We start from the raw sequence: 12,745 nt of genomic DNA, 5'->3' as shown, positions 1-12,745 counted from the left end.
ATATCCCAATGTCTGGTGCTTTTTGAAAATTCTTCTGTCACCTCTGATTAGTTGATGCCATTCTTTTTTGGCCATTATTGCAGTTTTCCCCTAATTATTCTGTTCCTTTTGATCAGTCTCCTGACTTTTGCATCTGCCCACACATGCTGGTGCAGACAAGGCAAAAGAACATTGGATCTGTATTTTGAGATTTCAAGAGTTTGTATTTGCATTTGACTTGTTAGGAGAGGGGGAAGAAGAGTTAAGAGGTTATCATTGGGTTGGAATGTCATTAACAACAAAATCACATCCAGCTGTACAGTGGTGGGTACCTGTGTTTTTATTCATCTATTCAGGGGGAAGGATTTCTGATTACACATTTGCTCACTGACAGATTGATTTTTAGTATTGTAAGACAGTATTCAGTTAATTTTAGAAAAAGTCAATTGTCTTAGTCCAATCAGGCTATAATTACAAAATACCATGAACTGGGTGGCTTATAAACAACAGACATTTACCTCTCACAGTCTGGAATCTGAGAAGTCCAACATCACAGTGCTGACAGATTCGGTGTGTGGTGAGAGTCTGCTTCCTGGTTCATAGACAGCCATCTTTCCCTCTGTATGCGAACAAGGCAGAAGGAGCAAAGGAGCTCTTTAGTTACTTCTATAAGGGCTCCGGTACCATTCATGAGGGCTCCACCCTCATGACCTAATTACCTCCCAAAGGTTCTTCCTCCAAATACCATCTTGTTGGGTGTTAAGATTTAACGTGAATTTGGGAGGGACACACACATTCTGTCTCTAGCAGTCATTTATTAGTACAGTTGGCAAATTAGTTTTTCTATTGCCACTGTAATCCTTCCTCCTTATCTTCAAAGCCAACAAGGTCTCATCTCTGACCCTTTGTCAGCTCTTTCTCTCTAACCACAGCTGGGAAAGGGCTTCTGCTTTTAAGGACTTAGATGATTTGATTGAGCCCAACAGGATAATCTCCCCTCCTCAAGGTTTGTGTTCTTAATTACATTTGCGAAGTCCCTTTTGCCATGCAAGGTAATATACTCACAGGATCCAGGGATTAGCATGTGGATGTCTTTGAGGGACCATTATTCTGCTACCACAATTCGTTTTTAGTTATTTATGTAACATTAAACCGTTAACTTTATTTTGATAAACATAAGGATTACAGTAGTTGTTAATTGGCAAGATGTTGGAGTAGGGCCTGCTGTGTATCAGCATTGTGACATTAGGCAAGTTGTTTATTTCTGAACCTATTTCCTCTCTGGTAAAATGGGGATAATAATGCTTACTAGTATGTATTGAAATAGAATAATGGTTTAGGGCTATTGGCTGGAGTCAAGAGACTTCCACTAGCCTTTTTGTGACTGTCACTGCTAAGCAAATTTGTGACCACCTGACATAAGGTGGTTGTGAGAGGATCAAATTACATCATAAATGTAGAAGTGCTTTGAAATATTTAAGAATTACATAAAATTTTGGTGGTATTCTAGAATACCTTAAACATTTTTGTCAATGGCGAGAATACTTAGTACATCCTTACCTGGTCAGCATTTTTTCCCCAGGTTTTTATTGTTTTCCATATTTTTACATTTAGCTGTCTCCTTTATTATAAGAGAAATGAAAAGATAATATGAAGATTGAAAGTACATAACTTGGATGATACCTTTATCCACTAAGATTTAAGATTCAAATTTATTTAGATTATTTGTATTAGCTCTTAATTATTTCCTCTTCTGAAAACTTAGGTGCTAATTGCTATCTTCGTTCTAAAAGCAAAATAAATACCAAGTACATCTTGTATTAGTAAGACAAATTGTTCTAAAAACCTAAGCTGCATTTTAAAGTCTTGCATTGTAGACATTCAAAGAGCAAAATTAAAGTCTTCATTTATAATTGGCTTGTCCAAGTTTGACACAAAAATATCGCTATAATTAAGGAAAAACCATTTTAAAAAAGTGATTTGGTTTACTTTTTCCCTTAACTGTAAGAGTGAATAGATGTTTTTCCCCTAAGCAGCACAAAGATGCCATTTTGAGAGGTTAAATTACTTTCTAAATGTCGCTGTGAAGGGAAGAAGGAGAAGAGATCAAGTTACACATTCTTTGTTCCAGAGCCTACCACTGCACTTCAAGTTTGGAGCTGGGAGCTGCACTTGTGAGGCTAGAATACACATTTGCCACAGTATCTTCGACCCTCCCCCCACTCAGGGAGCTAGAAACAGAATTTTCCCTGACAGGGCCCCAAAAGAAAATCATTTTAATTTAAATATTTGTAAGAGTTGCAACTTAGTTTTTCTTTAAAGGGTTTACTTTTGTATAGTTGAGCTTCCGAGAAAAGCTTAAAGATTATTTCTCTGTATAGTACAAAAAAAAACTTTCTTCGAGAGGCTTGCAAGTTATATTTTAATATTACAGTTAAACATAAATTTATCTCAATTTTGAGTTACATTTAGAGAGTATTTTAAGTTGTATTTTGAGTAAAAAAAACTTTCTTGGTGTAGAATGGCTTGAATTGGACTCTGTGTGTGTTTCCGAAAGGTGGTGGTAAAAAGTTCCAAAGCAGTTACTGTATTTCTTTTGTTCTATTTCCTTGCTGCTCTTAGATAAATGGATACTTTAAAAAGATTTTTCACATAAAAATCGTCATAAAAATCCCAGTGCCATATTCTGAACATTAATTTGTTTTATGATGTAACTTTCCCAGCTCAGTTTTAGTTGGAATATAAACTTTTTTTTAATCTTTAAGGAGTTGTTTTTAAAAAATTGTTTATTAAAATTTGAATGTACAGGTTTTTGACTATCTGAAAGAGCATTCCTATGAAAACTATAATAAGCCGTAATGGCATAAAGCAAAGAAGCAATTATTACCAATTTATATGGAACATTTTTTGAGAGTTTCCAGACCCACAAAATAACCTCTTAGGCATTTCTGATACCTTACGACACATCTTAATGGATGTACAAAATAATGATAAAGCTCATAAGCCCACCGACAAAGTGCTGAGTGTGGTTCCTGGGGAAGGAGCTTGGTGGAGCCACATGCTGTTTCGGTGCGTGCTGCCTGTATAATGGCTGCTGTAAAGCAAACACTAAACACTATTTTCTCTTCTCACCTTTTTTTCATAAAAGTGAAAATCTTTGAAGTTAGCGAAAACAGGTAGTAATATAGGTCTTTCACAAGAGCAAGTGGTGTAATTCAAACTTTGAGCACTTGGGGGATACCTATATACCATAGACATGTGTTCATATGTCTGAGGTTTTTAGTAAGCTTAAGCATTATTTGTAAACTGATTATACCTCTTAAACATTATCAGTTCAGTAAAAATAATTGTTTTTTTAAAACTCATTTCTAGGTCATTTTAAGTACTACTAATGTTCATCAATTTGAAAAGCCATCCCTGATAAAAATTTGTAGTTGGGCATTGGGACTTAATGTTTTATTTTGTCCTGTTCATACAAGTTTTAGTCTCTCTAGCTCATTATTTTGTTCTAGTTTTATTTACATATTTTTGCTCAATCAAATGATGTTGGATATGGCTTTTATGTTGTGGCCCTGATTCTTTAGTCTTATCTTTGCTTCTCTATTCCCCTCCATCTCCCGGCTTGTCTAGTAAGTCCAAGCCTTCTTGGTAGGCTCAGCCCAAGTATTATGTAAGCCTCTGCATGAAGCCTTTACTTTCATCTGGTCCCTTGGTTATTTCTTTTTTGGTGCTCCTGTAGGGCTCATGATGCAGTTTGTAATGTCACTTGTCTTCCTAAGTATTTGTTCTCTGTCTCTAATTTGATTTAAAATAGGTATACCAGCTACCATTTGTGTACCTACAGTATGCTAAGTACTGTGACATTATTGTGGGTCTTTAAAATAACCTGGTAAGGTAGGTACTATCCTCTGAAATAGAGTGAAAGCCAGTTACACTGTGCTGGACGTTTTTAGTCAGTGTCTTCTCTCTTTAGCTCCTATTACACATACAGGGTATCTTAGACATTCGATTCTTAATAAATATGAGGTGATGAGTCATATTTTAGTTCACTTTTTCTTTTAAAGGTGTTTTTTGGAAAGGGCAAGAGCAGCTGAGTCTGTTAACATTTGTGTCAATTTTTCATTCTTCAAGTCATATGATATTGTTAGGCACCATCGTGGTCTTTTCTTCTAAATTTCCCGTGTCTCTTAAGTATGGACCTCATTTCAAAAAGATCGACATGTGGTTCCCTGTACTTTAAAAAAAAATCTCTGACTGCATGAAATAGGGAAGATGTTTGAAAGTGACTAGTGAGAATAGAGTATGCTACTGTAGGATGTTAATTTAAATCATTAAGTGAATGCATTTCTATATTTAAAAATTACATGTAGGTAAGCCTCAGAGAAATTGGAAAGTGGAGGTAAGTCTCATGAGATGTTTTTGACTTTTGAATCTTTCATTGTATTTGAACACTTTGTACCTTTGCTATTATTTTGACATAAAAATTAATTGATAAGACGAGTTACATTTTTGATACATTTTCTTAAGCCTATTTAAAAAACTTTTATGTCTGTTTCTGTTAATAGGTGCTTATTTTTTTACTAGAGGACTATGACTCATTTTAGTGCCTTGCTTTTGTAGCTTCCTAACCTATGTTTTTAATATTTTTTCAAAAATCAAGTAATTGACCCATTATCACAATTTCCATACTTCAAAAATGAAGTTTTTTTGACATGTTGCTAATAAAAGTAGCATTTTAACCATTCCACATTATTTGATGAATGTTATTGGCTTTGTCTGTTTTTTATTTTTATAAATATATAATGGGCTTTAATTATTTAAATATTCATTGAATCTTGGACTTAAATGCAGATAAGGGTTTTATTTTTTAAAATACTGAGGTTTATTATTTATGTGTGCATGTCTTGTAGAGAATTGAATAGCTTTAAAAGCATGAAAACCAAAGACTTATAGAAACTTACAGTAGGAAGTGTGAAATATAAATAGTTATGTATTTGTAAGGTTTAATGTAAGCCTTCAGACTATAATAATTTTAAAGAAACAATTTCACCTAACAGCTTGTCTTTTTACTTCTCCAATTATATTGAGATTTTGCCCAGTAACGTCTTTTTACTTAAACTTTTAAATTTCCTTTGCAGCCCTTGTGATGGTGGTTAAATTATAATTTGTATGAACATTTCCTTAAGATTTCTTTCCATTCTTAGAAATTGTAAGCTCTGTGTGAGTAAGCTCTGTTTGGTTCATTGTGTTACCTTGCCTGACATAGTGTCTTGCCTAGTATATGTGTTCCGTAACTTCTTTGTGGCTGCAATTAATCCTCTTTTTTTAGTTGTCTTTAATTAATAAAGAAGGCTTGGTTTTTGTAAAACTTCTGGCATTTTTAGACGCCCTGGAAAAAACGTATTAACCAAAGAGAAGAGCTGATTTCAATTTTTACTTGTCTTAAATTAACTGTGGCTATTTCAGTGATTGGAAGGTCACCAAAACTGAAGGATTTAAGGAGTTGAAATTAAGGTTCAGCAAATTTTTCAACGGATATTGTCGTTCAGTAGCTTTACTTTACATTTTTGTTATTGTGATTTAAGATGGTTGTTATTATTCTTGATTGAGGGTAACTGTCAAAAAGCAAGCCTAACCAACAGTTTCTGCTGGATTCTATTGCTGAGAAATAAAAACCGAGAACTTCCTGAACTATTCTAAGTACTTAGTCTGTGAAATGAGATAATAAAATCTACTTCACTAGGTAATTTACTCTTTAATGAAATACCAGTGTGAAAATGCTTAGTAATGGGTCTCGCACACTGTAGCTCTGTGTTTAGTGATCATATATTTATAGATACAAGAAAACTTCCTTTCTCAAGAGCAGTTGTAAATTTAAAGATGAATTTCATCCATCCCCAAATAGTATCAAATGCAAATATGGTACATTCCTTAAAAGAGAGTGATGTTTAATGGCAGAAGAATTTCCTAAAAAAATAAAAATGTTAAAGAGAAATAAGCATATCCACTATGGTTTATTTTTATTTCGGTATCATTAAAATACAATCACATGACCAACATTGTATTACCAGATTCCCCCATTATCAAGTCCCCACCATATACCTCATTACAGTCACTGTCTATCAGCAGAATAAGATGCTATAGAGTCACTACTTGTCTTCTCTGTGCTATACTGCCTTCCCCGCCCAATGTTATATGTGCTAATCATAATGCCCCTTATTCCCCTTCTCCCTCTCTTCCCCACCCGTCCTCCCCAGTCCCTTTCCCTTTGGTAACTGTTAGTCCATTCTTGGGTTCTGTGAGTCTGCTGCTGTTTTGTTCCTTCGGTTTTTGCTTTGTTCTTATACTCCACAGATGTGTGAAATCATTTGGTACTTGTCTTTCTCCACCTGGCTTATTTCACTGAGCACAACACCCTCTAGCTCCGTCCGTGTTGTTGTAAATGGTAGGATTTATTTTCTTCTTATGGATGAATAATATTCCATTGTGTATATGTACCACATCTTCTTTATCCATTCATCTACTGATGGACACTTAGGTTGCTTCCATTTCTTGGCTGTTGTAAATAGTGCTGCAATAAACATAGGGATGCATCTGTCGTTTTCAAACTGAGCTCCTGCATTCTTAGGGTAAATTCCTAAGAGTGAAATTCCTGGGTCAAATGGTATTTCTATTTTGGGTTTTTTGAGGAACCTCCATATTGCTTTCCACAATGGTTGAACTAGTTTACATTCCCACCAGCAGTGTAGGAGGGTTTCCCTTTCTCCACATGCTTGCCAACATTTGTTGTTGTTTGTCTTTTGGTTGTTGGCCGTCCTGACTGGTGTGAGGTGATACCTCTTTGTAGTTTTAATTTGCATTTCTCTTATGGTTAGCGATGTAGAGCATCTTTTCATGTGCCTGTTGGCCATCTGAATTTCTTTGGAGAAGTGTCTGTTCAGATGTTACTTAAATCATTAAGTGAATGTATTTGTATATTTAAAAATTACACGTAGGTAAACCTCAGAGAAATTGGGAAAGTGGGGATAAGTCTCATGAGATGTAATTGCAAATAATCCATTTTGTAATTGAATTATTTCCTTTTTGTCTGTTGAGGCATGTGAGCTCTTTATATATTTTGGATGTCAGCCCCTTATCAGATAAAGTATATCCACTGTGATTCTTTAACCTAGAGGTAGTGAAGTAGTGGCTGGTCAACTGCATTTGGCCTGCAGTCATATTTGGCTTACACTGTATTTTTTTAATTAGGTGCAAATAATTTAAAATTGAGAGATTTCATAGAAAGAAAATCCAGATTTCTGGCTTATCTTGAAAAACTGGAGGATAGGCAGGCAGCACATGGCCTGTGTTCTTAGTCAGTAGACCTAGGCGGAGGGAGGCTCTGATTTCCATACTCCTATTGTCTCCCCAATGCACAAGTGTCAGTGCTTGCTGTGGGATTAATGGGATTAATACATAAATCAAGTAATATAGAAATCAAATGTACAAATACATATGACTTGATTGTTTTTCCTACAACTCTTGATGTGTGATCAAAAACAGAATGATTAGAGCCAAAACAGTTTCTACAACTCGTGACCACCCTCACATGGTTTCAGTATCCTTTAGGAGCATCACACCCTAGGGCTAGACTCATATAGGTCAGATAATGATTGTGTGTTGATCATGTGTTGAACCCCCTACTCAGAATTCTTTAGCTGTTTAAGTTCATTTGCTCAATAAATATGAAGAGTACCTTGTTGACATTACTCTTGTGCTGCAACGCCTTGAGTCCCCTGACTGGCCTTTCAGATCTTCAGCATTCCATTGCGTTCCCTTCAAATCGGAGGCAGGGGGAGCTGATAAGTGGCGCCCGAACAGAGACCTCAGAGTGGGAAAGCTCCTGAAGATAGTAGATATGGTAAGACTCCAGGGAAAGCGTAGGTAGGGACAGGATCGAGACGTCACAGACACTATAATGGGCCAACATGAAACTAAAGCAGATAATCCAGAGGATTACTTAAAATTACTCCGTGCCCTCCTAAAAACGTCAGGAGTGAGAATTTCTTTAAAAGATTTTGCGCAACTTTATAAATATATTAAAAAACATTGTTACTGGGTGCCCCCACAAGGAACCCTCAGACAAGCTGATTGGAGTAATGTATTAAGAGATTTCAAAAAGGCTCACAGACAGGGAAACATTATCCTTATACCTGTTTGGGTGGATCAGTGGCCCCTCAGCAAAGAAAAACTGGCAGCCTTACACATATTTGTTCATGAACAGCTTCAGTTGAATATATTAGAATTCTCCACGAACCCATGGAAATTCCCCTGTATTTGTTATAAAGAAGAAGTCAGGAAAATGGAGACCCTTACATGACTTAAGACAAATTAATGCAGTCCCTAAACCTATGGGACCTTTACAATAAGGCATCCCTTCTCCAGCTATGATTCCAAACAACTGGGACATGGCTATCATTGATCTTAAAGATTGTTTTTTTACAATTCCTTTAGCTATGGCAGATAGGGAAAAGTTTGCTTTTACAGACCCTCCTTAAATTTACAAGCTCTTTCAGAAAGATTCCAATGGAAAGTACTTCCTCAAGGAATGTTAAACAGCCCCACAATTTGTCAAAATTATGTGCACAGGGCTCTTCAGCGTATATGTAAGAAATGGCCCTCAGCTTATATCATTCATTATATGGATGATATTTTTATAGCCCTACCTAAATACCTGTCTCTTACTACTATTCTCAGTGAGACTGAAGTTGAATTAAAGCAATAGGGTTTACAAATAGCCCCTGATAAAATACAAATACAATACCCAATGAATTACTTGGGGAACAAAATTCAAGAAAACTCAGTAATTCCTCTGAAAGTTCAGATAAGGAGAGATCATCTCAAAACTAAATGATTTCCAAAAGCTATTGGGAGATTCAGTTGGATCTGACCATTATTAGGTGTTCCTACTTATAAACTACAACATCTTTTTAATACTCTGAAAGGACCCTCAGATCTTAATAATCCAAGATACTTAACCTCAAAAGCTGAGGAAGAACTTTAGTGGGTAGAAGAACACATTCAAAAGGCTCAATTATCAAAAGTAGATTTGCACAAACCCTTACTTTTATTAATCTACTTTACACCCCACTCTCCCACAGGATTACTCTGTCAATATGATGGTTGGCTAGAGTGGATATTTTTACAGTATCAGACTAAACCTTCATTACAGCCTTACATTAACAAAGTAGCCTCTATTATCCTCAAGGGACGACAGAGGCTAAGACAAATGATTGGTCAAGATCCTCACTCCATTATTCTTCTGGTGTCTAAACAAGATGTTATACAAGTATTTCAAGAAAATACTCATTGGCAAATTGCAGTCTCTGACTTTTTGGGAAACATTGACTATCATTATCCTAAGAGTAGATTGTTTTCCTTTTTTCAGCGCCATCAATGGATCCTTCCTCAAAAACTTACCTCAGTCCACTATTAAATACTATTATTTGTTTTACAGATGGCACAGGATCTTTTAAGGCAGTCTATTCAGCTTGTTCTGGTTTATCAAAGACTTCTCAAATGTCTTTTACTTCCACACAACAAAATGAATTATATGCTGTATTGCAAGCTTTACAGAATTTTCCAGGTCCTCTCAATATTGTTACCGACTCTGCTTATACTGGCTTCTCTGTTCCTCTTTTAGAAACTGCGACGTTGGGCACTATACAATGCCCTATTAACACTTTATTTTCTCAGTTACAGGCGTGTATCTGTCAGCGTCTACACCCCTTCTTTATTATCTTCTGCAGTACAGCCTGACTTTAAATAACTAGTGCTAGAATTGTACTTGCATTTCATTCCCAGCCACCTAGACACACACAGTCCCTATCAGTAAAGAGCCTTCTGATCAGCCCTGTTCATCTCGGGCGGTCTAAACCTTAACCCAGTTATGTAAACTGCTCTCGCTTAGAATGTGTTCTTGAAAACTGAGATACTTTTAATCAAATAAGCTAAAAAGAAAAAAGAAATAGAATATTAGTAACTCAAATCTTTGTATCAATTTGTGTATATGTTCTTTTATGAAAAGTATTGCTAACTGTAGTCATTACGTCTCAATTTGCATGTTTGTGTGTCTAAGTGTATAAATGGAAAATACTTTTCTACCTCCGGATGGTATTAATAAAAATCGATTTAAAGACAGTTTCTCATGCTTAAAGTGCTTGTGAAAATTGGGCATTCTAAAACTTCCAGAAAATTCTAATAACAGATATTAAGTATTAATGCTAATTTAAGTTGAACTGAAATGGACATGTCCTTATGGTTATCAGCTGCCTAAGTTTACCTAAAGTCATTTAAGTTGACGTTATCTGTTAAATATTTCAAGAATAAAATGCTTAGAGGATTGACTTTGTCTAATGTTCAGTAAAGGTTTTGTAAGTAATCTAGCATGGTTGTTAGGAATGAGTAAACTAAATAGGTGTAGTAAGTAAACATCTTAATAATTGTGTGGTACAGTGTGTATACCTACAGACAGCCTGAGAATCTTTGTGGTAACCTAAAACCTTTAAGTTTTGCTAAGTTAAGTAGACATATTTTGTGCTTAGTGAGAGATTGTGCTATAAAGCACACGGTTCCAGGAATTATAAAATGTGTTCATAAATTTGTCAGTCTAAAGAATGCTGCTGTAAGTTTACAATAGCCTACTTCTCAGTGTTTACTGAAAATTAAAGTTCCTAATGGTTTTAAGTTCTAATTAAAACTACTTAAAATAATAAGGAAAACATTTCTTTCTGAATGCTAAAGAATGTCTTGATAAAAGAAAATAACTTAGTTCTAAAGTACAGCTGTTTATTTAAAGAGGAAGAACTCTAAATGTAAAAAAAAATTGTAGAAACTGTGGAAGAATTGATATGGTCATGCTATGTAAAATTAAAGCAAATGAGTCTCGACATCAAGTACACAGCAAATGAGAATTTTGTTTTCAGTTAAAAGGACACAGTTTTCTTAAACTGTTAGTCAGCTCTTAATGTTGAAAAATTGCAAAAGGTTTTCTAATTGTTTTATTAAAGCAGTTTCTCATGCTTAAAGTCTCAATGAGTTGTCTGAGTATTTAAGAAAATGAGATCTTAATATTAAAAGGACTAAAAGCTAAACTTGCTAACAACTGTGTAACCTTCTGTATTTGCCTTTGAGGTATTTTGTTGTCATTCTGGTTAAATGGATAAGTATTGTTTCATGGCAACCTATAATCTTATTTAAGCAAGTGCCAAAGAAACTTTCTTCTGACAACTTCCCAAAATCAAATTCAAAAAGGTGCTTTTACCTCTAGTTAACTCTGATATTTTCCAGAGGGCCCCTGAAACATATCAGAGGAATTTTTTCTCATTGGGGAAAGTATTTGGCTAATGTGACTTATTTATCTGATACATAATTTACCTGCTTAATTACCTGGAAAGCACTGTCAAAGGGAATGATTCTAAACTTTGTTACTAAATGTTTTGTGTTACAAAAATATCCAAATTTCCTTATGTCAACTGTCTCATAGTAAGCTCTCATCAGATCCTTAGCCATTGCCATTTGTAAGTCTTTTGTCATTTATAGTCACTGTTTTATTACTCCTAAACTAGTAAAGAACTAGATTTCAGCAGAACAGGTATTGGTTACATAGGATTAAGTAAACTAAGGAAGATGATTTTGTGCCTTTTTGTTTCAAATGTTGCTGATAAAGTGTTTTAAACTTTTTCTCTTAAGTTGACAACAGTTCAGTTAAATGACAATATCTTTTAGGCAGAATTGACACAACTTTCTCTCTACCTAATCCCTCCAGAATTTAAAAACTCTCAATGACTATTTTCATATTTCATGACAGTATGTTTATTTGCATAAGTTCAATAAGAATCTGCTTTCCTTGTAAGAGGACCAATTACAAAACAGGTTATATTACCAAGGCTTTGACTGGAATGTCATACCTGAGAGACACGTGCATAAACTCAGATATGAACAGACAGCTTTAAGGAACTAAGGTTGACTTTATAGAGCCAACAAAGCCCCTTGGAAGAACTGGCCTGGTACCTTGCTTACAGGGTTCCCAGCAGCCTTACCAGGTAAGTATGGAAGGTTACTTCCTGGAAGGTGGGGGAACCTCAGGATGTCTTGGGGACCTCGAGAAGAGAGGAAGTCACCCAGATCTACAGGTTCTGCAAGCAAAATCTGATGGCAAGTCTGGCTTGGCTTTCTGGCCTTGAGAGGCCTTTAAAAGTCCAATCTGAAATTCCGTATAAAAAGTTCCAGCAAAGCACATTTAAAAGAGCCTATGTAATCAATTGCTCTTCTTGCTCTGCACTTATTCAAATAATCAAGCCAAGTATTAATAATTTTCATAATCTGGTTACTTCTAATAAAAATGAGGGTAATTTTAGAGAAAAGTATTATTTCAATAATGCAGCCTTGTCTATACTGAATCCTAATACTAGTCACTGGGACATAGATTATATCCAGAGTTCTAGTTTCCCCAAAATATCTGGCTATGAATTCTCCAGATGTTTTAGTTTTCTATTATTTCAGTTAAAGTTTTACTATTTCTAGTTCTCATATTCAGCCATGCATTCTTTTTTTTATTTTTTTATTTTGGTATCATTAATGTACAATTATATGAGCATCAGCCATGCATTCTTAGTCTCGTCAAGTTTGTCCTTCCAGAATGGAAAATCCAACTCCAGATGTTGCTACTTAACCTAATAACACGACTTGTTCTATCTTGCCTAGAAGCCATAAAACTGCAAATAGT

The 12,745-nt window shown here is 35.2% G+C and overlaps 1 protein-coding gene across 3 annotated transcripts in view; it reads left to right on the top strand.

The window, feature by feature from the left end:
- Positions 1 to 12,745, top strand: part of BMPR1A (bone morphogenetic protein receptor type 1A) — a 178,589-nt gene that overhangs the window by 45,950 nt on the left and 119,894 nt on the right. Inside the window, exon 1 of one of the 3 annotated variants that reach the window (XM_057505840.1) lies at positions 77 to 985. The exons of the other annotated variants lie outside the window; for them this stretch is intronic. The gene's annotated coding sequence lies outside the window, so the exon portion shown is untranslated. Of the gene's footprint in view, positions 1 to 76; positions 986 to 12,745 lie in introns of those variants that run through there. 3 annotated transcript variants of the gene reach the window in all.

The sequence above is a fragment of the Manis pentadactyla genome, chromosome 8, assembly GCF_030020395.1.
Source record: "Manis pentadactyla isolate mManPen7 chromosome 8, mManPen7.hap1, whole genome shotgun sequence".
Taxonomy (NCBI): Eukaryota; Metazoa; Chordata; class Mammalia; order Pholidota; family Manidae; genus Manis; species Manis pentadactyla.
This window is presented reverse-complemented; position numbering and strand designations above follow the sequence as displayed.